General features: G+C 34.4%; 1 protein-coding gene and 1 long non-coding RNA gene across 8 annotated transcripts in view; one reads left to right on the top strand and one right to left on the bottom strand.

Annotated features, from left to right (window-relative positions):
• Nucleotides 1-26771, bottom strand: part of Pgant9 (polypeptide N-acetylgalactosaminyltransferase 9) — a 709503-nt gene that overhangs the window by 525069 nt on the left and 157663 nt on the right. Inside the window, exon 1 of one of the 6 annotated variants that reach the window (XM_074114445.1) lies at nucleotides 15862-15880. The exons of the other annotated variants lie outside the window; for them this stretch is intronic. The gene's annotated coding sequence lies outside the window, so the exon portion shown is untranslated. Of the gene's footprint in view, nucleotides 1-15861; nucleotides 15881-26771 lie in introns of those variants that run through there. 6 annotated transcript variants of the gene reach the window in all.
• On the top strand, nucleotides 540-4169 carry LOC141447162 (uncharacterized). 2 transcript variants are annotated; one of them, XR_012454176.1, is made up of 3 exons: nucleotides 540-656; nucleotides 3521-3610; nucleotides 3797-4169. It is a non-coding gene; the product is annotated as an uncharacterized lncRNA (long non-coding RNA). The 2 variants fall into 2 exon arrangements; XR_012454175.1 differs by having other exon boundaries at nucleotides 3691-4169.

Genomic DNA, 26771 nt, shown 5'->3' with positions numbered 1-26771 from the left:
TCAAGCGTTATATCTGAATCCAAAAAGGGATCAAAAACACCAAAAAAACTAAGCTCGTCCACAATTTTTGGAGGTAAGATAGAAAAGTAAAATTTTGCCCAATCCCGACAAGGGACGAGATTCTGACCTGAGAAATTTCCTCTAAATTTATTTACCGCGGTCCAGAATTCTGCGGGGTTTTTTACATTTCGTAATGTGACTTTTATATTTTCACTATATGCCTTCTTACTGGATGCAATAATTTCTTTAAAACTTTTTTTAGAATTACAATACTCTTTCACCATATCCTCATTATAGAAGTTTCTTTTACAAAGCTTGAGTTGGTTTTTCACCTTTCTTTTCGCTAAACGGCAGTCCTGGTTGAACCAAGGCTTATAGTCAATACCTTTAGTATAATCAAACCTGTTAACACTTTTATTCAGCAACATTCCGGAGCTTAACATTAAATCATTCATGTGAATTTTAAATAATAAATATTTTTCATCTAAATTTTCAAGAGAATTTCCATGGATACCGAACTCATCCAACAAACATTTTAACTTTTTAATAGTTTCATTATTTCTTATTAACAAATTTATAGTATAATTAGGTTTAACATTTTTATAGAAATTAAGTTTTGTGAAAGGAGTTATTATTGAAAGAATACAAATATTATGGTCCGTAAGATATGAGTTATTCTTAATTTCAAACTTATAAATACAACTAGCACAGTGCATATTGGCCCAAACAAGATCAATTACGCTACAGCCTTGATTATTGATATAAGTAAACTTCCCTATTCCATCTCCTTCTGTACGACCGTTACAAACGAAAAGTCCGTATTTTTCCATAAGATCGACTAAGAGAGAGCCCCTTTTATTACAAAGAGAATCTTGAGAGTTTCTATGCCCTTTAACACAGGAATTTTCAAATATTACATCTTCCATGGTATTTAACAAGCCAATACGTGAGTTATAATCTCCACCAATTATTATATTAGAATCAGAATAATTTAGCATTACAGAATAGAGGTCTTCAGAAAAAAAATCAATGATATTAGCGTCTAATAATGTAGGTTTCCAATATACTAAACCAATTACAAAATTATTGTTACCGAAAGTAGTACTCAAACATAAAAAATAATCTTTATTACTTATAATACTCACATTAGTGAACAGGTTTTTTCTCAAAAAGAAAATTAATCCACCAGAGGCTCTACCTTTTTTATGAGATTTAATAGCCCTAGAGGAAAAAAATATATAATCTTCTAAGAATTTAGGGGGTAAAATATCTTCTTGATAAAGCCAGGTCTCACAGAAACACAGTATATCAATATTTAACAGCACTTTAATCTCACTATCAAGCAGATTATATAAAGAATTAAAACCCCTAATATTCCAGAAACCCACTTTAATATCAGGCCCAACAGCACTTTGCACAAAAACATTTTCAGATTTAGCTTTCTTTTTAATCACTTTCCCTTCTTGAGTAAAAAATCGGTGATCGAGGCAGACCTTGATGGTTTTGGTTTTCTCTTCCTTTTCGAAGCGACGGATATTGCAGAGGCATCAGAGTCAATAGGTTCTTCTTCTTCGGAAGTATTTCCAGAAAACAATAGGTGCTCACTTGGCCTGAAGATCAACAAGTCTTCTTTAGATCTGATCACTATAGGTTTGTCATGTATAGTTTTTTTAACTAAAATTCGTCCATTTCTATGCCAGACAAACTCCACCAAACCTTGCCTTCTTAACTCTCTTGTTTGTTGAAATAGTTTATAAGTAAATGAGGAGAGAAGTTCATTAACATAAATGTTTTTCCCATTGTATTCGGCGCTCACCTTTACTTTGTTTTTCTTAGCGTTTATAATAAATCTATTCTTCATAGAAACATGAACAAATTTCACAATAATTGAAGATGAGGATTCTCTACCAAATTTACGACGATAGATGAAATCAATCATCTCTTCCTTTAATTCGATTTCTATAACATTTGCTAAACACTTGACTGTGTTGAACAGATTTTCATTTTCAGCCTCAGTGATATTATCAATCTTGACAAAGTTTTGAACTGAGACTTGAGAGCAATAAAGTACTTCTTTATTTATCTCTAAGATTTGCTTTCTTAAGGATTTATTTTGTATTTCCAGATTTGTAATTTTTTTCCTACATAATTTCAATTCTTTTTCCAAATTAGCAGATAACTTGTTAAATTCCAATTTGAGGCTTTTCATCTCCGTTGACAATGTAGCCTGTTCTTTTCTACCGGCGGTGACATCATTAGATAATGCATCTAATTTTGAGATAATAAGACTGTTAATATTAGAATCACCACTAGTATCAACACATTCCTTAACATTGGCCATACTAAGAAAGAAGCCAACAGAAATTTTCAATTATCAAAGAAATTAATCAGCTCGTTATCAATAACTTTTTATTTAATAAAATAGAGGTAATGCTTACTATACAGACGCACACCAGTAGTGATACGATAAATAGATTAACTTCTAAGGTGACCTTGAACACTCCCCCACTACAGTATTCCATATAGCCAAGAATAACAAACTTTTATGTAGGTAGTTGATATACTTATTGTTATCTCTTGTGACGTATTCTCCCCACTAATAAATATGGTTGTTCTTATAGCAATTAATTTTTATCAATTAAACAGAAACGGTTCGTTAAAAAATCTTGAAATTTCACACTGAGGCAGTTAACACTTAAACTTCAATACTCACAAATTTTCAGCCCTAAATTCGGTTTAGAACCAAGTAAAATCAAGAATTTAATCAGACGCGAAGTGCACGCTATGACAGTCTAGAGTCAACTCCTAAACAATATATATAAAAGATATGCATATTTTTAGGAAAGGCAAATATTAATTATTAAAGTACTCAATTGATTAAAACACTTCTTTACAAGTACTCAATTAAAGGGACTGCATTTAATTATAATTAAAAATGAATTATTATTACAAGAAGTTATTTATTTGTTATTTAACTGTGTGTAATTTGCGCTTTCATATTTGGCTAATACTTTTGTTTGCCAAAAATAGTAGAAAGTAGAAAAATTAAAAATAAAGATCTTCCATTACATTAGGTGGCCAAAGAGGGCGTGGTGTGACAAACATGGGTGGGTAGGCGTGGTTTAATAAACAGTTCTCGCTTCTGATTGGCTCTGCAACGAACTTACTTCTCACACTTCCATTCTTCGCTGTGATTGGCCAATTCTTTATTTTGAATTATTTCTATGAAAAATAAAAGTTAATTATTTTTACTAATTTTTCCTCCGCAGGTATTTAATGAAGTATCAAATTATGCAATAAAAAAAATTTCTCAATAAAAAATAAAAGATTTTTCTCGCTTAATGTCTTGTTTAATAAACTAATAATAGTAAACAGGTCATTTTCTTGGGAAGTAGGTAAAAGAAAAATTGTGTACCATCATCTATTATATCCCCCATTTTGTATGTTTATAAAGCATAGGTCTGTTATTTAAATATTTTTAAAGATTTAATGATGAACAGCTTAATATCTCCTATTACAGACAATGTCAGTTAAAATGGTGGACAACTACTATTTACTGAACAAATATTTTGTACGTGAAAATGTCCAGCAAAAGGGTCTTGTGAGATAAGTAAGTTTTGGTAGCTATTTTTTTGTTTTTCATACAATTAACGCACACTATAATCTGTTACTTTCAAATATGTTTCACAGCCTTGCAGATAACCTGGTCTTTAAGTCGAAAGTTCGGCTAAAAATTGGCATATTATGGCATAATTATATTGCATAAAAAGAAAAAGTATAAAATAAATGTTTTTAGGATGAATTCCCTAAGACATAATACAAGGCGATGTTACCAGCATATAACTGAACAATGTTGTAAAAGGGATGTAGTGCTCCCCATCATAGGATGAAGATTTATAGTATACAGCACGGAAGTGTGCCGGCAAGAAGATAAGATAGAAAAGGAAATTGAGATTGTGTAATATATATTTTACGAACGGCAGGAGACGGGTACTAAGATGAAGGAGAAAGATGGAATTATATTCTAAAAGAAGCAAGGATTAGACGTTTTGGATATAATATAATAAACAACCTGTTTAGATAACTTGAATAATACAGCTTATCCAATGGGAATCGCGCAATTAAGGATAACAAATTGTAGGCTTAAATTTTACATTATTCGCTTTCGTTTTAATAAATCCACTAAGTAGAACTGTAATCATTTCTACATCTTGCTAGGCTTCAGATTTCGCAATACTATGAAAGGAGTGGATAATGTTCACTGGATCCACAAAACTGACATCCAACACTTCCAATATGGCGGACCAATCAGTTTTGAAGTGATTTCATTCTCAAAATTTGCTTGCCAAGTCTAAAAAAAATTTCGTACTGTCTGTTAAGTACTGGTCTTTTTTAAATTTGTATGTGTGGTTTCCAAAAGTATCTTTTGTCGTAGGAAATAAAGATGATGGGGAAGATGGTTATATACAGGGTGATCCATTTAAAATGCATCAATCGCTAATAACTTTTTAGGAAAGCGGAATTTCGAAAAAACCCACGAAGTAAACTACATGTTTTTTTTGGGTCTAGTTTTCAAATTTTCCACCCCCGATGCAGTATCTTCATTTTTGGCGGAGTTAAGGCCCAAAAAAACTGATCGGGGTTTCATAAGGACCACTGGTTTTTTGACAATGATTATGAAAACTACATGAAAAATGACGTTAACCCCGTTTCAATATCCCTAAATTTTGTCAATATATTTTAGGAAAAAAATTACAATTTTATCTTATTCGTGATTGGTTGTCAATATTAATTTTCCACCAAGATATCGAAACGGCGTCAACGTCAACAGCATCGGGGGTGGAAAATTTGAAAACTAGACCCAAAAAAACATATAGTTCATTTAATGGGTTTTTCCGGAATTCCGCTTTCCTAAAACGTTTTAGTGATTGGGGCGTATTAAATGGATCACCCTGTACATAAATAATGTTTTTAAGCCGCATTGACATCTGAGAAAATTGGCACCCGGAGCTTTCAGTAATCTCTACCTAAGGACAATAATGTCTTTAACCAGAACTAAGTTGTAAGAACCTCCTAGAAAGAGAAAACCTAAGGGACCAGCAGCTGGATTCGAACCCGGGACCTCCGCATGAAAGTCCAATACGCTAACTGCATAGCTAATCCGTTCCCTAGTGCGAGATGAAAAAGAAAGAGGAATAATAAAGCAGTCTCTATTGATGTAAAGGATTTAAATATTAAATAGAAAATAAAGGATTATAAAAACAGAAAAAGGTTTTAGGAAGTCCTTCAATTAGATTTTCAAGTTTATATTAATAGTAATGCTTAGTTTGTAGAGTAAAATCGGGCATAAGAAATAAACTGAATAAAATATAATGAGTAAAAAAGGACCGAAATGTGAAATAGGCCAAGTTGTGGGTGGATGACTCCTCCAGGGAGCGCAAGAATATGAATAAGCAATGGAGGAGGATGTTAGCTGTTCAGTCTGAGCTACGTATACATGTGTCGGCTTGCTAGACATGACAAGCTGTAATATTATATCTTTCATCAAATAAACAAATTTCTTTGATGTAATGCTTCTACCACTTACATAATATAAATCATCTACAAGTTTCATTAAGTTGGTGGATTTAACTATAGCTCTCATTAAACTGACGAAGAGCTTTCAGTACCAAGTGTATGTAGCTTCAGAGTTCTTTTTTCTCGCAGTTTTTTAATTAACTCGATCTCAATTAATGAAAGGCAAAAGAAACTAAAGCTATACTAGAGAGATCTTGCTGTTGTTGCAGCTTTACTCGTACTAGATAAGGACAAATTTTGGACAAATCAACGGAGATATTCAATTTTTGGTACACTCTAATTATGTAGACATCTAATTTATTTATTTTTGACCTACTCCACTATATTTCGAATTATTGTTGTATGAAATTCAATTCAGTCAATGTTGGTTATACCAGATAGTCCTACCACTAACAAGTTTCTGCTCAACCGCGAAAACCAATAATAAGCAAACATATTGTTGTGACTATGGTAGTCTAACATAATTAATCTTTTCAAGCAAACTTTCGAGAAGTCGCGTATCAGCCATGTTCTGGAACCCTAAAATACCACTTCAACATGCGTTCAACCACTTTACATTCTAATTAATCCTAATTTAAGCCACAAATAATGGTTTGACCGGTCAGTTCTTAACTAAGTTCTTTGTAAAATTTATCGCATGCTTACGAGGTGTGGCTATTAAATAACGAGACTGATGTTGCTACAGAAGAACTATGCATGCGCCAAATCCTAACGACCGACAGCTGTGCAGCGTAAAGCCTTCTCTTTCGAATGTAGCGTCTCACGTTTGTGTAAGAGGTGTTAGTTTCGTTTTACCGAAAACATTATACTACACATGTAGTAGAGCAACGAATTGTCGTGAAATTTCACATGAAACTTGGTAAAACCGCTACTGAAACTTATCTTTTATTAAAAGAAGTTTATGGTGATGAATGTTAATCACGTGCGCGAGTTTTTAAGTGTTTCAAGCGTTTCCAAGATAGCCGAGAAAATATCGGAGATGATGACCGCCCGGGTCGCCCTTCCACGTCCAAAACGGATGAAAATATCGAAAAACGACCCGATTTGTGGAAGAAGCAAGTCATGGGTTCTCCATCAAGACAACGCGCTGGCTCACCCACCATTGTATGTCAATTTATATACATAAAACTGGAGTAGATGATATTCTTACTCAGGGTAACCCAAAGATTTGTTTTAATTTATTTTATCTTGGAATTAACAAATTTACCACAAACTAATGTTTTAATCATGTTCCTTAATATTCAGTAGGTTTGTGGCTACAGTTATGGTTGGTTTTAGATTTACAGAGCACCGTGCTGCCTATCTACATCCATTGTACTCTCTCTACTGGTGACAATTTACCACAACAATCTCTTCAGTTGGCAGAATGGATCTAGGTACTGCCTCCAAAACATCTGGTAACTTCCTATTCAGGAGTTTCTTGAATAATGTGACACTTCAAACAGTCAAGAGATGTAGTAAAGAGTCTCAAACAGATCTGTGCAACTTTTTGTTTTAAAATCAAAAAAGCCACTTCAGGATTTTTGTTTCTAAAAGACGTAAGTAAGTCCTAGAATTTTAAAATTAAAGTTGCATTTTGGTTGTGAATTACCAGAATTCATTTTGATTGGGAAATAATTATTGTTACAATTACATACTGATGAACAAACGATTTTAAACACTTGAAAAATCAAGCTGTAAATAAGTTAAATCTTAAAAAAATGAACGCACTAAATAGTTAAGGTGAAACATAACTTGAAACATACTTTTTCTTCATCTATCTTGTTTTGGCGAGGTTTGTTTAGCCTTGTCTGTTTGTTTGTTCCAGAATAACTTTGAAAGAGTGTAGCTACAAAAGTTAATTTGGTCGTTCATAATGTTTTGGCGAATGACTTTTTGTTTTCTACATTTCCATTCTTTTGTCCCATACGTCTTCCATTACTTCCTGTATGTAACAACGCCATTTAGTTCTTGATAATGTTTGGTTGGTGACTGTGGATCTGCTATGGTGGTTTGCTTAAGTTGAGTCTTGTTTTGTTTGTAATTTCTACGTGCAATTTCAACAGTTTTTTCTATTGTGTTCTAAAAAATGAGTGAGATCAATTTCGAGCAACGGTGTGCTATCAGGTTTTGCTTCAGACTTGGGCACAGTGCAACGGAAACTCTTGCTAAACTTCAGCAGGCCTGCGGAGATAAGTGTTTTGTCAAGAGCCCAGGTTTTTCGGTGGTTTAAGGCATTTTCAGAAGGTAGTAAGTCGATTAAAGATGAACCACAAAGCGCAAGGATTTCATCTTCTTGTGCGTTCAGATCGTCGGTTGACAGTCAGAATGATCGGGGAAGAGTTAAATTTGACTCACACCACCGTTCATCAAATTTTGACCAATGAATTAGGGATGAGAAAAATCTGCGCGAAATTGGTTCCAAAAAAACCTTTCGCAAGACCCAGAAGAACATCAGGAAGGAAAGATGCCTTGACTTTTTGGATTCAATTGAAAATGACCCCCATTTTCTGGAACGTGTCCATTACTGGTGACGAGTCTTGGGTGTCTGAGTACGACCAAGAAACCAAGCGCCAGAGCATGGAGTGGCACACATCAACCTCTCCAAGGTCCAAAAAAGCAAGGATGGCGAAGTCCAAAAATCAAATGCATGCCGATTTGTTTTTTCGATATCCACGGAATCGTCCACAAAGAGTTTCTACCTCAAGAGTTTCTACTTTTACCGAGAGGTTATTGAAAAACTTCGAAAAAGGGTCATTCGTGTGTGAGACCAAACATCAAGAACAAGTGGGTGTTGCATCACGATAATGCTCCTTGTCACACAGCAATTTCAATAAACCAGAGTTTTTGGCCAGTAAAAACATTCCTGTGGCTCCTCAGCCATCCTTATTCGCCTGACTTGAGTCCTTGTGACTTTTTTCTCTTCCCGAAGTTGAAAAATCAACTCAAGGGAACTCATTTTGGGACAGTCGAAAACATTCAAACGGCTGTAACCGACCAGCTGAAGGCTATTCCAGTATCGGAGTTCGAGCACTGCTATGAGGAGTGGAAGAAACGTCTCCAGCGCTGTGTGGCTTCAGAAGGAAGTTATTTTGAAGGTGACAATATAGAATTGTAATTCTTTTTGAATAAAATTTTTTTTAAAAGATCATTCTCATTACTTAATTTACAGACCTCGTATTTCAAATTCTTTATTCTTCCAAATGTCTTGGATTATCTTAAGAGATGTTGACAAAATTTCTAAGAAACAATGGATTTCTTCATTGTCTATAAATCAAGCTTTCGAGTAAATTTCAAACTGATGCATCTCTAATGATCTTTTCGAATCAAAGCTTAGCAACATTTTAAAATAGAAGAAGAACAGTAGAAGTCATCAGGACAATGAGGTGTTACTCCTGCACAAACTTCTATCGGCTGGCTACACGAGTATACATCGGCGGGCTACTAATCATAAGCAGGTCATTCGGCCAAAGACATGTGACCCCAGGTGACCTTTTTTGTTCGTGTTAAATAAAAATTAAATATATATATATATATATATATATATATATATATATACTGAGCATACGCCTACAGTAAGGGCCTCAAGGTTTGAAGATGTAACCAGGTTACTCTCTTAAAAACCTTTCATTTCTCATCAAGATTTCCAAGCAGTTACACCCACCGCACGCCTATAAACTGCTATTCAGCTGGTTATTAGTATAACATAAATGTTACACATAAAAAAAAAAACGATCTTCTCAAAGAAAATTTATGAAGGGATATTTATTTTCCAAACTTTATAGTTATTTATTTAACAAGTGTGGAAAGTAGTACTTTTCCTCACGCGAGGCAGGGTTTGCACGCACGAGCGAGCGAAGCGATGAGAGGATAAATGGCGGACAAGAGGATTGAAATGAGAGTGCAAGTTCTGGATGAAAACTTTTATAGCGAGTTCGTGCAACTTGGACCTAGAAACGGAATTTCCAAGTCTGTGTGGATGGGTAGATTTGAAACGTAAAATGGAGCCGTTAACGATAGTGCGGAGAATTTTAGACTGAAGCGATTGAATTCGTTGAAGATTTGGAGCGTTTCGTTGAACTCCAAAGTTCAATACCGTAAGTGCAGGCGGGGTTTTAGTATGGAATTGTAAATCAGTCGTTTCTTATTAACGTTGGTCTAGTAGTCTTTTAAGTAGTCGAGAACGTCTGCTAACTTCAGTTCGTTTAAGTCGTGTGTGCGAGTTCTAAGTCAGTCTTTTGTCTAAATAAAGTCCAAGATAAAAGACACAACATTGGCAGGAGGAATTAGAATTCAGTCATAGAAGATCGGAGGAAGAGTGACCCGGCGGAGAGTAAAAGTAATATTTTGAGATTTTGGAGAGGAAACTTAAAATAATAAAAACAATCTGCACGATTGCCACAACTTCTCCTAAAGTGGGGTAAGAGAATATAGAAAGTGCTTCTCTCCAGATCATTTGACAGAAATCTATGGCAGTAACTATGGAAGTAACGACCTTATAATCTCAAGTAACACAATCTTATTCTAAAAAAAATAAAAACTTTCATCTTAAACTAGAAACAATTAAGATGTACACAGGATGAGCTCAGGTTTTAAAAAGGAAATGTTAAACAACTAGAATAATTGCGGACGTGAAACAACAGAAGTTATTCAACCAATCTAATTAATGCAACTGGGTTAACCAGTTTTTGTATTTTTGTTTGTTAATTTCCAAAATTATGAAATAAAACTTAGAATTTCCTAGCAAGCTCGGTATTCAGTACATACGAGGGTCGTTTGAAATATCCGTGCAAAGTCAGAGAGATAGCACCACTGGCGCGTATCGAGGTTATGTTTAGTTAGTAGCATCTCTTGGAAGAACACACACCAAGTTTCAGCCAGATCGGTCTATTTCTTTGTGTTTGGCATTCGTTTGAATCGAGGAAGTCGAGTGATTTTCAAAAAATGGACGAAAAAGAATTTCGTGTGTTGATTAAACACTACTTTATGAAAGGCAAAACGCCTCAGGAGACTAAAGAGAAGCTTGATAAACGTTATGGTGACTCTGCACCTTCGATTAGAACAGTTTATAAGTGGTTTCAAATTTTTCGGAGTGGCCATTTGAGCACAAGTGACGCTGAACGTTCTGTACGCCCTGTTGAGGTTACTGCTCCAGAAATCATTGATAAAATCCATGATATGGTGATGGATGACAGAAGAGTGAAGGTGCGTGAGATTGCTAGTGCTGTGGGCATCTCGAATGAACGGGTACATAATATTTTGCATCAACATTTGGACATGACAAAGCTATCCGCAAGATGGGTGCCGCGATTGCTCACGCTTGACCAAAAACGAAATTGTGTGAAGTGTTGCAAGGAGGGTTTGCAGCTGTTCCAGAAGAATCCGTAGGACTTTAAGCGTCGTTTCGTCACTGTGGATGAAACATGGATACATCACTACACTCCTGAGACCAAAGAACAATCTAAACAATGGGTTACCAAGGGGGAATCTGCGCCAAAAAAGGCGAAGACCGTTCCTTCGGCCGGAAAGATTATGGCGACTGTATTTTGGGATTCGCAAGGAATAATCCTCATCGACTATCTGGAAAAGGGTAAAACTATTACAGGTGCATATTATTCATCGTTATTGGACCGTTTGAAAACCGAGCTGCAAGAAAAACGCCCACGATTGGCCCACAAAAAAGTCCTTTGCCATCACGACAACGCACCAGCTCACACCTCAGCAGTTGTGGTCGCAAAATTAATGGAAATAGGGTTCCAACTCGTTTCACATCCCCCCTATTCTCCAGACTTGGCTCCCTCGGACTACTATTTGTTCCCCAATATGAAGAAATGGCTGGCGGGAAAAAGATTTTATTCAAACGAGGAGGTGATTGCAGAAACGAATGGCTATTTTTCAGACTTGGACAAATCCTATTATTCGGAAGGGATCAACAAACTAGAGCAGCGTTGGACGAAGTGTATAAGCCTAAAAGGAGACTATGTTGAAAAATAAAAAAGGTTTACCCCAAAAAATTAAGTAGTTTTTATTTTTGCACGGACTTTTCAATCGACCCTCGTAGATAACGCCAACGGAATGCTTCCAAGTTAAAGTCCAAAGCTTTGGGAAAAATACTCTTTATATTAGTTTAGGTTAGTATCGGATTTGGGCACTAACAGCTCGGAGTTAGGAGCTAAATAAGTAACTTCACCAGAACTCCCATTAAAATAATTGTGCTCGACATTTTAAGTATTATTGAATGTTTTTTGTTTTTTTTTAAATTCTTTTACAGGATATTCTACGTGTATAAAATTTACGTGGTACTAAAACTGTTGTATACATACAAGTAGTGCTGGGGCGAGACGCAGGCACCACAGTAGCCGAGCGGTTAGAGGCGAGACCTGCAAAGCTAATATGTACTGTTGGTACTGGGTTCGATTCCCGGTGTCTAGGCCTTAAATTTTATTTAATGGTTAATAAAAAGAAATTTACAGTAAAGTATGTTTGCTAGTCGCCTCTGTCCACTGTCACCTAATTGGTATAGTTGTGCATAATGCCCGCCTGTAAAACTAAGCAATTACAGTCAAGTCTTCCATAAAGGACACTCTCACTAGCGGCCACCTCCATTTACGGACCAGTTTTTGCATTTCCCCGTTTTACCCCTATACACTTTCTATATAAAAGAACCTCCGTCTAACGGACACTCTACATAGCGACTGCGGGCATTGATTTTGGGGAACGGATTATATGTTTCACCTCCCACCAACGACCACCTTATTATTAAAGGTTCCTTTGACGCGGTGATCAAAATAATTATCCCCTCTAAAGTTTTTGTTTTTTTTTCTGGTTTTTCCTAAAGTTTCCTATATAAGCTCCATACGTCTTGTACCATTTTAATCATTTTTCAATATAACTTTGGACGAACAATATTATTTTTTCCGATATGTCTCTCAAACGAAAGTGGTTAACACTAGAAGAGAAAATAAATGTGTTAGAAGATTTTGCAAAAACCAAATCGAGCAATCGTCAACTTGCCGAAAGGTTTGTTCTATTTTTCTAAGAAATTCAATGAGTTTGCATAATTTCAAAAAAAAAAAGAAATTAATTAAGTACAATTAGGTTTGGAGTTGGAAAAACGCAGATTACCAATATTTTGAAGGACCGAGATGGAATCTACGCGTTGAAAAATAACCAAACGGCTTGCAAAACAAAATTAGTGATTATTTTTACAATGTTGAGAAGTGATATAGAAGTGCGTCTGTCCATTAAGTTTAGCAAAAATTCCTTTTATCTTCGTATGAGAAATTACGTTTGTTTTGCAAGAAAACGTGTTCACGAGCCCACAACAGTGTTAGTTTATCAAGTTGTTTAATTCATTGAAAACTCTTTTAGATGGACCAGTAGTCAATTTTAAAAAGTAGATTGTCTTAAAATAAGAAAGTCAAAGGTTACAAATTGCACTTTAAACATTTAATTCTGATCTCACTGAAATATTTGAGAAAATGTTAGGAATGAATGAAACAACTTGATGAACTAACACTGTTGTGTTCTCGTGAACACGTTTTCTTGCAAAACAAACGTAATTTCTCATACGAAGATAAAAGGAATCCTGGGCAAATGATATACCGTTAGAAAGCCCATTAGACAAGGAAACTTTTATAAAAAATGCCAGCACCTAGATTGGATAATGATCACATAAGGGCCTAATAAGTTTTCTTTAAAAATTTCGATTACTTTTACTTTTCCAGTATCCGGAGGAAGATTGAGACTGTTTGGAGAATTACTTATGCTTCGAAATGGTACAAATTTTTAGAAAATTCATCTGTCTTTCTAACCGTGTTATCAGAATCGAATTCGGACTAGTAAAACTTTCTGAGTAATAACATTTTTATTTGCAAAAAAGTAATGATTTTATTATAGGAAAAATTTAAAGTTATGTCACTCAAGAATAGTGGAAAATATGAAGTTGTCCAATACGTCATTGAACTCCACTTTAGATGTACTACACACAGTAGGCCTATGGACAATACTTACTGGTTCACCCTTTATATAAACGAAGTACCAATTAAATGAAGTGGAGGAACAATATTGCCTTAGGCCAGCTTACGAGAGACGCGTTAAATGCAAACATTGAGAGCAGAAGTGTTGAATCAAGAATCAAGCTCATGTTTACTAGCCTTAAATTAATAATATTTATTTATAAAGAAAACTAACAGTTGGAAACGGAGAATGTTATAAATTAAAGTGAGATACCATAAATAGCTGGCAAAGACATTGGGGAATCATGGGAAATTTGGAATAATCTGGAGGATTTAGATCAAACCGCAGAATGCATTCAGCAAAGTAGCGGGTGGTTGAAGCAAAAAGCCAATCTCACTAGGACGAGCCTTTAGGCCAAAAAAGGGTAGTATACAAAGAGATATCCCAACCGGTAAGCATCGAAACCACGACTCCACTACTCCTTTTTCACATTCGAATTCAGCTCCTTTTTTTCTACTCCCCCAATTGATTTCCTTTGACAAGAAGAACCTCTACTTTCCTACTCACAGACGAGCACATAAACGGTTTTGCACGTACAAAGGGAAAACGAGCGTACTATCATTTTCCACAACCCTACAACGGGGGGCCTCTCTCTCTCAACAATACTTCTACAGCCCTTGAATTTTTCCCACTTCGCTAGGGCCCTATCATCTATATATACAGGAACTCTCAATTCTACTTGCTTTGTAGAGAACGACGTTCGTACCAGACTTGAAACAGTACTAACAGAGCAGATTATACGTGACCAACATTTCTAAAACTGTTCCAAGCTATTGCTGCACTTTGGGGAACCATTCTTAGGTAATAAGAAGCTGACATACTAACCTTTTATCATCTTAGAATAAAAGTACAATAATAGAATGCTTTCAACAGGCTTACCTAGAACAAAAACAAAAAAAATATATTAGAACACAATACGATTATAGTAGACATCAAGTACTCCCTTAAGGAGAAGTGGACTTCTTCGGGGATCTTGGCATTCATACTGGGTAACCCAGTCTAACAATACCCATACGGGCAATATTCATAGTATACAAGAGCTTAACGGACATAAGAATGTAACTCCAGCTAAGAAAGCATCTGTAAGGAAAACGGAACAACCTGCGCAGGAAATGTTGCCAGGATAAAGAGAATCCCGTTCTAGCTTCTAGAACAGCGTATCCCCAACCTGTGGTACGCGACAAATAATCAATAATGGCGGATATAAAAAATTAAATCATATTAATATAAACGTTTTTTCCTAAAATTCATAAAAATTATTTTAATTAGTAATATTATACAGTAAAGTTGTTATTATGTACAGTAATAAGGTTAGTCTGTCTCAAGATATACGAGAAAATATAATAGCACATTTAACAGGATTAAAATTGTCTTTCATGGAGTATTTTCCAAAACCCGAAAATAATTGGATTTCAAACCCCTTCTATAAAGAAAATTTAGGAAAAGCTACATCATTATCGATAAAAAAGATAAAGAAAATTTAATAGAATTATCATGTGGCAGAACTTAAATGATAACTACGTAAAAATCTGCTTAAAGAGACTGGATTGTAATGAGTAAGCTCTATCCAAGCAACATTAAATTTAATTGGTACTTACAGGTAGTTGAATACTTAAAAGAAATTAATTTAGAAGATTTGGGCACGAATATAATAATCCTAAAGAAGAACTTTGTAAAATTAATTAATAATTTTGAATAGAAAAATATGTACGCAATTTTTAATTATTTAAAAAAAGTTTTAAAACTAAGATCTTACACTTTACAAAGTTTATAAAGTGAACATGAACTTGAACTCCTTTGTAACAGACCAAATACCATCTCATACTGTCTTATAAAAATAACATTTTATTAATTTTAAGATTTTTAAATAATAGTAAGTGAACCAGAGAATTAGAAAATTAATTAAAAAGAAAGCTTAAAACAATTGAAAATGTTTTGAAAACACTAGCGCTAACGGCGGATATTAAAATAAACTTAAAGATTAGCTCCAGATTTATTATTTTCTTAATTTGGCAAAGTGTTACTAATTATGATTCTTGTAATTGCAAAAAAGTAAAAAAAAGAATATACTTATATATTAATGAACATTTATAGATCAACTTGAAATCAACAATAATCAGAAATAAAATCTTTGCAAAATTTTTAACTCATTCATAACCGTCAGCAAACCTTATTACTTTATTAAGTTATTAGACGATTAATTTGGAGTTTAAGAATTAGTCAATGAACATAAATTTAATGGGAATTTATAATTATTAAATTCTCATATAGTTAATTTAGTTCTACCTTGTTTAAAGATGTAATTATCATTTGAATTGAATCCATCTCCAGCACTGAACAAAGCACTTCACATTTTACACTATTTCACTAATAAAACACAATATTGGACGTAACATAATTGATTCTCACATAATAAGAATAATTAAAAAATAATTATTTTTACAAAAGATTCACTTTAATATGAATATAACACCTTAAAAAGATAAGAGAGAATAATTGATAAACATTAAGCAAGTAATGGCCGCCGTTAACTTGCAAAGCAACTGGTGAAGATATACGAGTATAGCAGCGTTACCAACTTAAATTAAAATACACAATGAAACACAAAATATTTCATATCAAGGCAGTATTATTGGTTGGTACTATTATTTTACTCTCACTAAGAAACAATCTTCCTAAGAAATGACCTGGTCTTCACTTTCACTTTTTCTTACTTTAAATAATTGAAGGTGTTGTTATAATCTTGTAGATTTTCTATCTTTGTTTTTTTTTTTTTTTTACTGAAATAAATATACGATTTCTTTACAAATTGATATCTCACATACTGATTTTCTCTGCATATCGTAAGGTTTGTATCAACTGTAACTTAAAAACGACAAGTTACTGATAGTTCAAATTTTATATTTCGGTTTAGCACCTAACGGTAATGGTAAATAAGTGATAGAATTTGAAATTTAGTTTTCTAGAAAGGATAAAAAAAATGTTCAAGCCATGGAAATATGGTACATAATAATAAAGTGGTAACTTTCAATTAATTGTTGTGATCTCATTAATGCAACGTCTTAAATTAGGTGTAATTAATACTATTTACTCTTAATTGGACAAAATTGTTCACTTTCACCAATACATAGGAATTAATTACTGTAGTAATTAACATAATAACAATAATGTATTCTTTAATAAGGATAGAAATAAAAATATATAAATAATCCTGTGTCCTTCAGAATTCTTTTTACTTCTTTTTATTCAAATTCCTCATTTCTCTTGTAATTATAATAAGCCATCTTCAAGGTTACTAGCCACATACATATTTGGTCTGCAGTAGCCGTATGACCTTCAATTCCAGTTTCTATCCTTTATTACGAAATTATATTTGCATTATGAAAATTAAAGAGATGTACGTGTGCAATACTGTGTAATTTCCACATGGAATTATTTTGAATATAATTAAATTTTTCTATATTTGGATATTATTTAAAAGTTTTGTTGTTTGTATAGCAATTAAAGTTCTTTTTAGAAATTCCATTTCAAAAAATTGAGTTGAGAATTATATCTCACGTAAAAGGAAATGCTACAATCATACTCGTATTTCAGATTTTGATTTTGGAGAATGAAAAGGTGGTTGTTAAAATTGATGATGGAAACCACAATAATAATAATTTCATCTCCTATACTTTAAGAAGAGATACAATCGCCTCCATATACTTCAACAAAAGTACAATCTCATACGAGGACAAAGTGCGATAACTGGGATTATACTTAGAAAACGAGCCGGGACCTATGCTCCAAGGCACCTCGGAAAATTTCTTCTTACCCAATATCTATTTTATGTACTCTTTTGTCAAATTGAACATTGTAATTAGTCTATTGTATCTGTCTGATCACTTTATAGTCATTACCAAAATTCCCGTGTAAGTCCCGCTATATCTGTTTGTTCATTTTAAGACGGCTCAAATGCATTTCATGCTTAAACGGTTAATCTGAGCAAAAAATGGTAGAGGAAAAATTTGCTGCCCGTCACCTCTAGTTTCAGAATATGTGACTTGATTTTAGATTCTTGCCCACATACACGGCTGACGCGCGACCAAAAGTGAGGGTTCGCAGTTGACCCCCATTTTCATATACATAGTTTTAAAGAGTATAAAAAGTAATAAAAGAAAACGGAAACCGCAATTCGGTATCTTCAAAATTAAAGGTGCTAGGCCATTTCAAAATCTGATATTAATCATATTTCAATTTTTTAACTTGTTATCAAAGAGAAAGAAGAGCACGCGATAGGTCATTTTTATGTATTTTTTCATCCCCTTTCTACTGAAAATATTGCCAAGGCAGCAAAGCTAGTATTTTTCTTAATATCGGGGAAATAAGTAGTTTTCCGAGTGATTTTCTAAGCAATAATCAAATGTTAAGAGCTATAGATGTTTTCAAGCATACACAAAATGGCTAAAAATTAATTTTACACCTGTTACAAACAAGAAGGTTTAATAATTATTTGGTAATTTTGGGAGAGTTGCGTTTAATTACCAAAAAAATTGAAAATATATATACCTGTTCTTCAGTTCTGGCTCTTAGTTTTCTGTAACTCAACCAACCCGCATAGCCACGTAAGTTTTCAATAATTATAAAGAATTTATTGTATTTTACTGTTTATTTTTATATTACTGCATTTTTACTGATTTTCTATGTTACTGATTCTCTAAATTGTTTGTATTCTTGTATTTGTTATATCCAGGCCATGAAGAGGACAATATAGTTGTCGAAACGTTGGCAAGAAGACGAGTTTGTTTTTTATTTGACCGATTCCTCGCCAATGTTGAATCCTAAAGGTACGTTTACAACGGAGCTGTGAGTATAGATGATAGCAGAGATGATAACTGATAGTGTAAAATATAATCGCTGATTAGTGTGCACAACAGAGCTGTGATACATGCAACATGTCCGAGTAGTGAAGAAGAGTTTTTATGTTCAGCAGCAACAAAAAGGTATATTTTAAAGAAAAAACGCTATAGAAAATATCATGTACATCTCATAAATAAAAAACGAAGTATTTTGGGCGAATTTCACCATTTATATAGGGAACTTAGAAATTATCCGGATCGTTTTTTTGAATATGTGAGGATGGGTCCATCCACATTCGACTATATTTTAGAAAAAATAAGGTCAAAATTAAGAAAACTTTGGAAAAATTGTCATGGAAATCCTATAACCATAGAAGAAAAACTAGTGATTACTCTTAGGTAAGTAATGTTTTTTTTTGAAAAAACAACAAATAAATACACATGAAAATAAATGTAAGCACGATTTAAAAAGCAAAATATTGTTTAAAAGTAAATAATAAAATAATGAGTAAAGACAGCACTAAATAATTTTTCGACGTCCATTTTGAAGCTCCGATACTGGAGTTCAGCTAGCAGAAAAATGAAAAATTCAATTCTATCATCTATGCTCGTTTATAGCAGCGAGTATGAGTCACTAGTCGAAGCTTCGTTGTGCACGCTCACATAAGAATGTACTAGGTTATTCTATAAGCGCTGATGCATCACTGCTATCATCTCCGCTATCATCTATGCTCACAGCTCCGTTGTGAACTTACCCTAAGTTGAACAATTTACGGTCACGAAACCTATATATTCATTATAGTTAACACACTGTAAATATGTTCCACAGCCCTGAAGATGACCTAGTCCCTAGGTCGAAAGCTCGACATAATAAAGTTTATCATGACTGATACTAGCATTTATTTTTTCATCCTATTATAATAATAAAGTGTAAGAGAAATTCAGAAGTAAGAGAGAGTTATAAAACAAAGAGACTAAATCTGAGATGGGTATTTCAACGTACAATTATTAAACATTCCAGTTTTTTAGGTGAGTCAATAAAATGAAAATTTTTTTGTTTTAAGAAAGATGGTAACGAAAAATTAAAGAAAGAGATACAAAAATGAGAAAAATTCTCGGATACATAAAAAAAAATGGCGTAGAGTTTTAATTACTGGAAGAAAAAATAAATTAGACGTAATTAATCATAATGATGCGAAGGAGGGAAAAATTTCCTCGCCCCCGCTGGACTATAATTCATTATAATTACAATTATAAAGGGAAAGAAAAAGTATAATAATGTAAGGAGGAATGTTGAACACTTGGGTTGGCCGGAAGTTGGTTCTACTGTACAGCTTTTCATTGCAAAAGTTTCTCTCATAGCGCTACTGGATATTCCACTTCCCTTCGTTGCTGTTCTAGAGCGGCTGAAGTAAAGTATTGCTGGGAACTAAGTGGAGAGCATCGGCCAGGAAAACGCCTCCTGACAGACGGTGTTAGATCTTCTCCTAACTTTTGGTATCGACTAGAGTTTCTTTAGACTTGGGAATGTGTTCACTAAATGATGTCACTAATAAGATGGGTTAAGGTAAGTAGAATTAGTATGATGGGATCACGTGGCGAGGATTATATAGATACAGGAAGTATATTTATCTGATTGGTAGTCGTTAAGTGAGTACGATTTGTCCCGGTGAGAATGAAAGTGGCTTTAAGTCCATTTTGAGCAGTTTTGAGATAAAACGAGTTTTGTGTTTTGCTCTGTAATAAAATGCAGATAATAAAAATAGCTTTATTACTTTTGTTTTTATTATTATTATATAGAATCAAATTTTTTGGTGCATATTAGAATGTAATGGGATTTTAAATTATTTTGGAAAATGCAAAAATGTGACTTACTTTATTGCCATTCTCAACATATCTGGCGCAAGGTTAAACAAAACGGCATTTAAAAACAATTTTAAGGGTTTTGTTTCAAAAACCAATGCTTCAAAATGCAGAAGACTCATCACAGAGACTCATTTTACTAGCAGATCTTATTTCAACATAACCGACTACACTATCCACAGAACTGATCACCCTGATGACACTGCCCATAGGGGGCACTGCAATTCTAATAAAAAACTGTCTTCAACACAAACTGATCCCAACTAATCCTACCAATTCTCTTCAATCAACAGTCATCTCTCTCACAATAAACTGAACAGACGATTCAAACTTCTCACTAGACTTCACGACAAGCGATCTAAACTCTTACTAAAGAATAAACGACTTATCTACACTATGATACTGAAACCTGCCTGGACTTAACGGAATGGAACTTTGGGGCTCAGCCAAAGCTTCCAATATCTACAAGAATCCAATCCTTGCAGTCCAAAAACACTCCGTAGAATCGCTAATGCTCCTTACTATGTCCCTAACTCTACCTTGCACCGAGATTTCCTTGTTCCTTATGTTTCTATGAAGCTGTAAGATCCTGTTATATTAAATTCCACAAATCAATCACCTCACATCCTAATCCACTAGTATCCCAACTTACTGCATTGCCTGGAAATACTCCAAGACGGCTGAAGCGCAGGTGGCCACGCTATCTTCCAAATGAAGTAAGTGCCAGTGTACAATAGTGAACTCCTCTTTGGGAGTTTTCTTTGGGAATGGGTGAATTCTCCCCTCATGCAATTCATGTACTTATCTATTATCATGTTGTATGTATCAGCTTCACTTATTGCAGAAATATATTGCAGTTGTGAAAGTAAAAAAAAATCCAAATTATAATTTAACTAATAACACCAACACTAAGGATTATATTTAATTTTTAGTTAACTAAAACCATATAACAATTCACTAATTAACATCACACGACAATAAACTTCACCAAGAAAACAGTCATAAAGAAACAAACATTCTGGTGGACTCACGCCACTGTCATTCTCAACAGTATGAGCTTTTGATTAAGTACTAAAACTTTGTGCTTCTCCTGATGGCCAATAAGTGCACTAAGAACTTACTGCATTGTCACTCTAAACAAAACAGTTGTTGTAGAATACAAAGCTGTCGTTACCTAGTTTTCAATCAAAAATGGACTTATGCCACTTTCATTTTCACCGTGACAATTGTAAATGGAATAAGTCCACGTCCAAGGCATCAAATGGCTTACAGTTACGGACCGATGACAGATTCTAGGCTTTTTTTTTTAGGTAAAGATAGTTAACGCAGTCGAAAATTGTACCTCGAGATTGAGAGATAGCTCAAAGCTCTCATATATTAGACAGTAAAGTTCTAAGTAAAGTAAAAGCAGCCATGTTGGATGGGACTGCCTAAGTGACAAGATTCTCCCAATATGAGCGGAATTACTCAACAAGAACATGGAAAGAAGCGCCGGGAAGACATAATTTTAAAGCAACAAGTTGAGACATGAACACGGGAAATTTCAATAATTCACTTGGATAATTTTTGATGTAAAACAAAAGTATTAATTCTCAAATAACACTAACAAAACATAAGCAATCAATGAGCTTGTTTTAGTTTCATGCTCTATTGAAAACAATTCTTTTTTTTTAATTCATGGTTCGTTTGGTGCTCAGCAGCTTGTAAAGTAATTTTGACCGCAAAAATTAGTCACAATCATTGAATGAGGTAATTATTTTAACCGCTATAAGTCAGTGGTAGCAAGTATAATTAGAAATTGTTACATTGTTTCGTGTTTGGATTTTCTTTCTAATAATTGCTAATCATGGGTAAAATTTTTTGAAAAACTACAGCTCTAAAATTTTTATTCTAATCTTGCATTGTAGTCACTATATTACGAGGGTCGTTTGAAAAGTCCGTGCAAAAATAAAAACTACTTAATTTTTTGGGGAAAACCTTTTTTATTTTTCAACATAGTCTCCTTTTAGGCTTATACACTTCGTCCAACGCTGCTCTAGTTTGTTGATCCCTTCCGAATAATAGGATTTGTCCAAGTCTGAAAAATAGCCATTCGTTTCTGCAATCACCTCCTCGTTTGAATAAAATCTTTTTCCCGCCAGCCATTTCTTCATATTGGGAAACAAATAGTAGTCCGAGGGAGCCAAGTCTGGAGAATAGGGGGGATGTGAAACGAGTTGGAACCCTTTGCGACCACAACTGCTGAGGTGTGAGCTGGTGCGTTGTCGTGATGGAAAAGGACTTATTTGTGGGCCAATCGTGGGCGTATTGCTTGCAGCTCGGTTTTCAAACGGTCCAATAACGATGAATAATATGCACCTGTAATAGTTTTACCTTTTTCCAGATAGTCGATGAGGATTATTCCTTGCGAATCCCAAAAGACAGTCGCCATAATCTTTCCGGCCGAAGGAACGGTCTTCGCCTTTTTTGGCGCAGATTCCCCTTTGGTAACCCATTGTTTAGATTGTTCTTTGGTCTCAGGAGAGTAGTGATGTATCCATGTTTCATCTACAGTGACGAAACGACGCTTAAAGTCCTGCGGATTCTTATGGAACAGCTGCAAACCGTCCTTGCAACACTTCACACGATTTCATTTTTGGTCAAGCGTGAGCAATCGTGGCACCCATCTTGCGGATAGCTTTGTCATGTCCAAATGTTGATGCAAAATATTATGTACCCGTTCATTCGTGATGCCCACAGCACTAGCAATCTCACGCACCTTCACTCTTCTGTCATCCATCACCATATCATGGATTTTATCAATGATTTCTGGAGTAGTAACCTCAACAGGGCGTCAAGAACGTTCAGCGTCACTTGTGCCCATATGGCCACTCCGAAAATTTTGAAACCACTTATAAACTGTTCTAATCGAAGGTGCAGAGTCACCATAATGTTTATCAAGCTTCTCTTTAGTCTCCTCAGGCGTTTTGCCTTTCATAAAGTAGTGTTTAATCAACACACGAAATTCTTTTTCGTCCATTTTTTGAAAATCACTCGACTTCCTCGATTCAAACGAATGCCAAACACAAAGAAATAGACCGATCTGGCTGAAACTTGGTGTGTGTTCTTCCAAGAGATGCTACTAACTAAACATAACCTCGATACGCGCCAGTAATGCTATCTCTCTGACTTTGCACGGACTTTTCAAACGACCCTCGGTATCTGGCCTTGAGCAAAAAACAATTTTTTTGTCCTTATCAAAGCCTAATCAATTTGAAGATTACTAGGAGTTAATGCCTCAGAAATGATTCCCCAAGTTTTGAGTCAACCAACTGTAGAACTCTTATTTACATTACAAAAATCGAGCAACTGCGCTTTAGAAGAATCAATAACACAAGATAAAACAGTTCCTAAAATGTGACGTGAATGTATTAATCATCGCCACAATGGTAAAAAAAAAATCAATTTTATAATTAATGCTACAAAACAAATATCATTATCAGGATTGTAAATACAAAAAACAAAGAGATTCAATTGATAAACAAATGAAACTAATGTGTATTTACAATCAACTATTCAACCGTGATGCATTCATAAAAAGAAAACAAAAGGTTATTCAAAAAAAAAGATGGTAAGACAAGTAGACGATAACAAAGACGATTAGTTAAATGTTAATGTTCATAGAGTGCACCACTGTAGTCTAACTATAAAGAAATCTCTGAGTAGTAGGAGCTATTATATTTCTCTGGGTCACTAACCGTCTTCAAGGTCATCTATCTCTAAGACCGCAATCTTGAGCTCCTTTAGCCATTTTTTTCTTCTTTTCTTTCTTTTTTTTGTCATCGCCTAGTTATAGAATCGCCTTAATATATCCTTCATTAATTTTATAAACGTGATTAAAGTGTTTTTATAGTTTTATAGTTTTTGTTTTTTTGTTTTTTATCAGCTATCTATCAACTTATCTACGTAATTTATATGATCTTTGAAGGGAGGGGGAATCTTTAAGTGAAATATCATTTAAAAAAAACGTTTTCTCATTACATTTACTATTTTATTGTTATGTTTCCGTGAACTTCATTTCATTTACTAGTCTTCTTTAGTAGTTAGATACTCTTCTAGAGGGGCGCCGCGTTAGCCGAGCGGTTAGAGGCGAGACCTGTATTGTGGTACTGGGTTCGATTCCCGGTCTTAGGCCTTGGATTTTATTTAATGGTTAATAAAAGAAATTTACAGATAAGTATGTTTGCTAGTCGCCTCCGTCCACGACACCTAATTGGTAGTTGGACGTTAAGCCCCGCCTGAAAAGATAGACGATTTTTACTTTTTACTCTTCTAGAGAAGAAATTAGCTCAACGGCTAGCGAATGCAAGATTCCAACGCGGAGAGATCCAGGGTTCGAATCCAGCTGGCTAGCTCTTAGATTTTTCTCTCTACTCTAGGAGCTACTTACAGCTCACTATCTGGTTATCTGAAACGAGAGAACACTGTCCGGAGGCCGGCAGTGCACTGAAAAAAAAAAGATCTGGAGCGCCAATAATCTAAGATGTTTATGTGCCGTAATAAGAAGAAAAAAAGAAGATTTTTGTGGACTTATTTCCATGTTTAATCTGTGGATACTGAAGACAATGTTTCAGACTAAAAAATAAATAAATAAATAATAATAATTAAGCTTTAGAGAATAAAGGATTGGCTTTATGGTGATAACTCACAAATAAACATTAATTTGAAATTTATTATTATTATTATTATTATTTTTAATGATTTAAGGCGCGTCAGCATATAAGGTTGTTGGCGCAAGGAGCTATTTTCAGTGCCCTGCCGTTTTCCGGACAGTGGGCTGTAAGAAGCTCCTACGAAGAGAAAATCTAAGGGTCAGCAGCTGGATTCGAACCCGGGACCTCCGCGTGGAAACCCAATACGCTAACCACATGTAGCTAATCCCTTCCCTTTGAAATTTATAATTACTTTTATTTATTTATTTATTTTATTTAATTCATAAAACACTTCTCTACTGTACTTCCACATTGGTGTCGTACGCAGCGGGGAAAGTATACACACTCCGAACATGATCATTGGCTTCCTCAAAGTCTGTACTTTGAATGAGCACCAACGAACGCAGCACCAATGAGAGAGAGGCAAGTATCCCAGTACTTCTAGCAGAGACGGAGAGCGAACAAAAAAGAGGTATTGCCTTCCTTCATTTGTACTTTTTTCCATCCTGAAGGTTGACTTATTAGTAGAAGAAGACTTCTTGTGTTGGTACGCTGTACGTCTAAGTCTACATAACATTAAACGAGAATTAGAATTACCAGTTATAGTGCTGTTACCCGCAAGGTGATCAAGAACTGTTTAAAAAAGTGTCTAGTCAACTTACTTCCCTATTGAAAATGAATTTAAACTTGCATTTCCACTCAACTTATTGCTGCATAATTTCCCCCCTCCGACTTAAGTCAGTCACTAACACTTCCTCAACACTTTATAGCTTATTTTCTCAAGGTCAATTGAAAGGTAAAAAGTAATTTATTATACCAGCTGCACGACAATTAAAAAACATAAAATCAGATAACCACTCTAAAAAAAAATGCATGATCCGTAAAACTAGAAGCAAAATGGAGGGCATAGTAATTTGAAGAAAAAAATAATACCTTAAGAATGAGGAAATGTCTGATGAGTCACATAGATTTATGATTGAGACAATAAAATTGAAATTTCTTTAATTTTAAGTTATTATTTTTGGAGGGTTAATTATCTTTTTTTTTGGCGGCGGGGGGAGAACCTTGAGCCCAAATTGGAACCTCGAACTTTAAGATGATGACTGCAGACAGTTTTCTTTAACCTTGAAGACAGCATTAACTATTATGACTCCATCCCTAACAACTACATTTCCTTAACAAGCTTCCCTAGAACTCATTACCCTTTTTTTCAATTCTTCATCAATATGAAGGTCTTCTAACAATGTCTATTTATAGGTCAAGCCTTATTAGGACTCGCTAAATGAATTATTTAGTACATAATTAGTTGTAATTAGTGTTATTATAATTTTCAAAGGACAAAGTTGAAACAAAAATTCATTAACTTTGTTATTTTTAGCTTTGTATGGTTGCAATCACATCAAATCACTGTTCTATAATAATAATATCTGTTTTTTTTTACAAAATAACCCTAATGGGGCTATACCAATCAATTCGATTGTTGACTTAAAAAATAGGCCAAAGAAAATGTTTTGAAATATTGACAAGCTAACTACTTCTAACAAAGGCTTCTTTGAAAAGTCGGTTTCTCCAAAATATGTTTTTGCTGAGGGTTAATTTCCAACAAATATTTCCTAGATAAAATTAACATTTTAAAAACCGCTCTTCAGCACATTTCGATGGGTATTGCCGTAACTTACTCTCTGATTCTATCCTTTATGGGGGTACGCAAAGGAAAAAATTTTTAAACATCATCCACATACCCAGGAAGAACTTAAGGACAGAATCAGAGAGGAAGTTACGAAGAAATACCCATCGAAATGTG

This window comes from Rhodnius prolixus, unplaced genomic scaffold, assembly GCF_049639745.1.
Source record: "Rhodnius prolixus isolate KJV_2025 unplaced genomic scaffold, Rpr scaffold_7, whole genome shotgun sequence".
In the NCBI taxonomy this organism is placed as follows: Eukaryota; Metazoa; Arthropoda; class Insecta; order Hemiptera; family Reduviidae; genus Rhodnius; species Rhodnius prolixus.
Note: the sequence above shows the minus strand (reverse complement) of the source record. Positions and strands in the feature narration are given on the sequence as shown.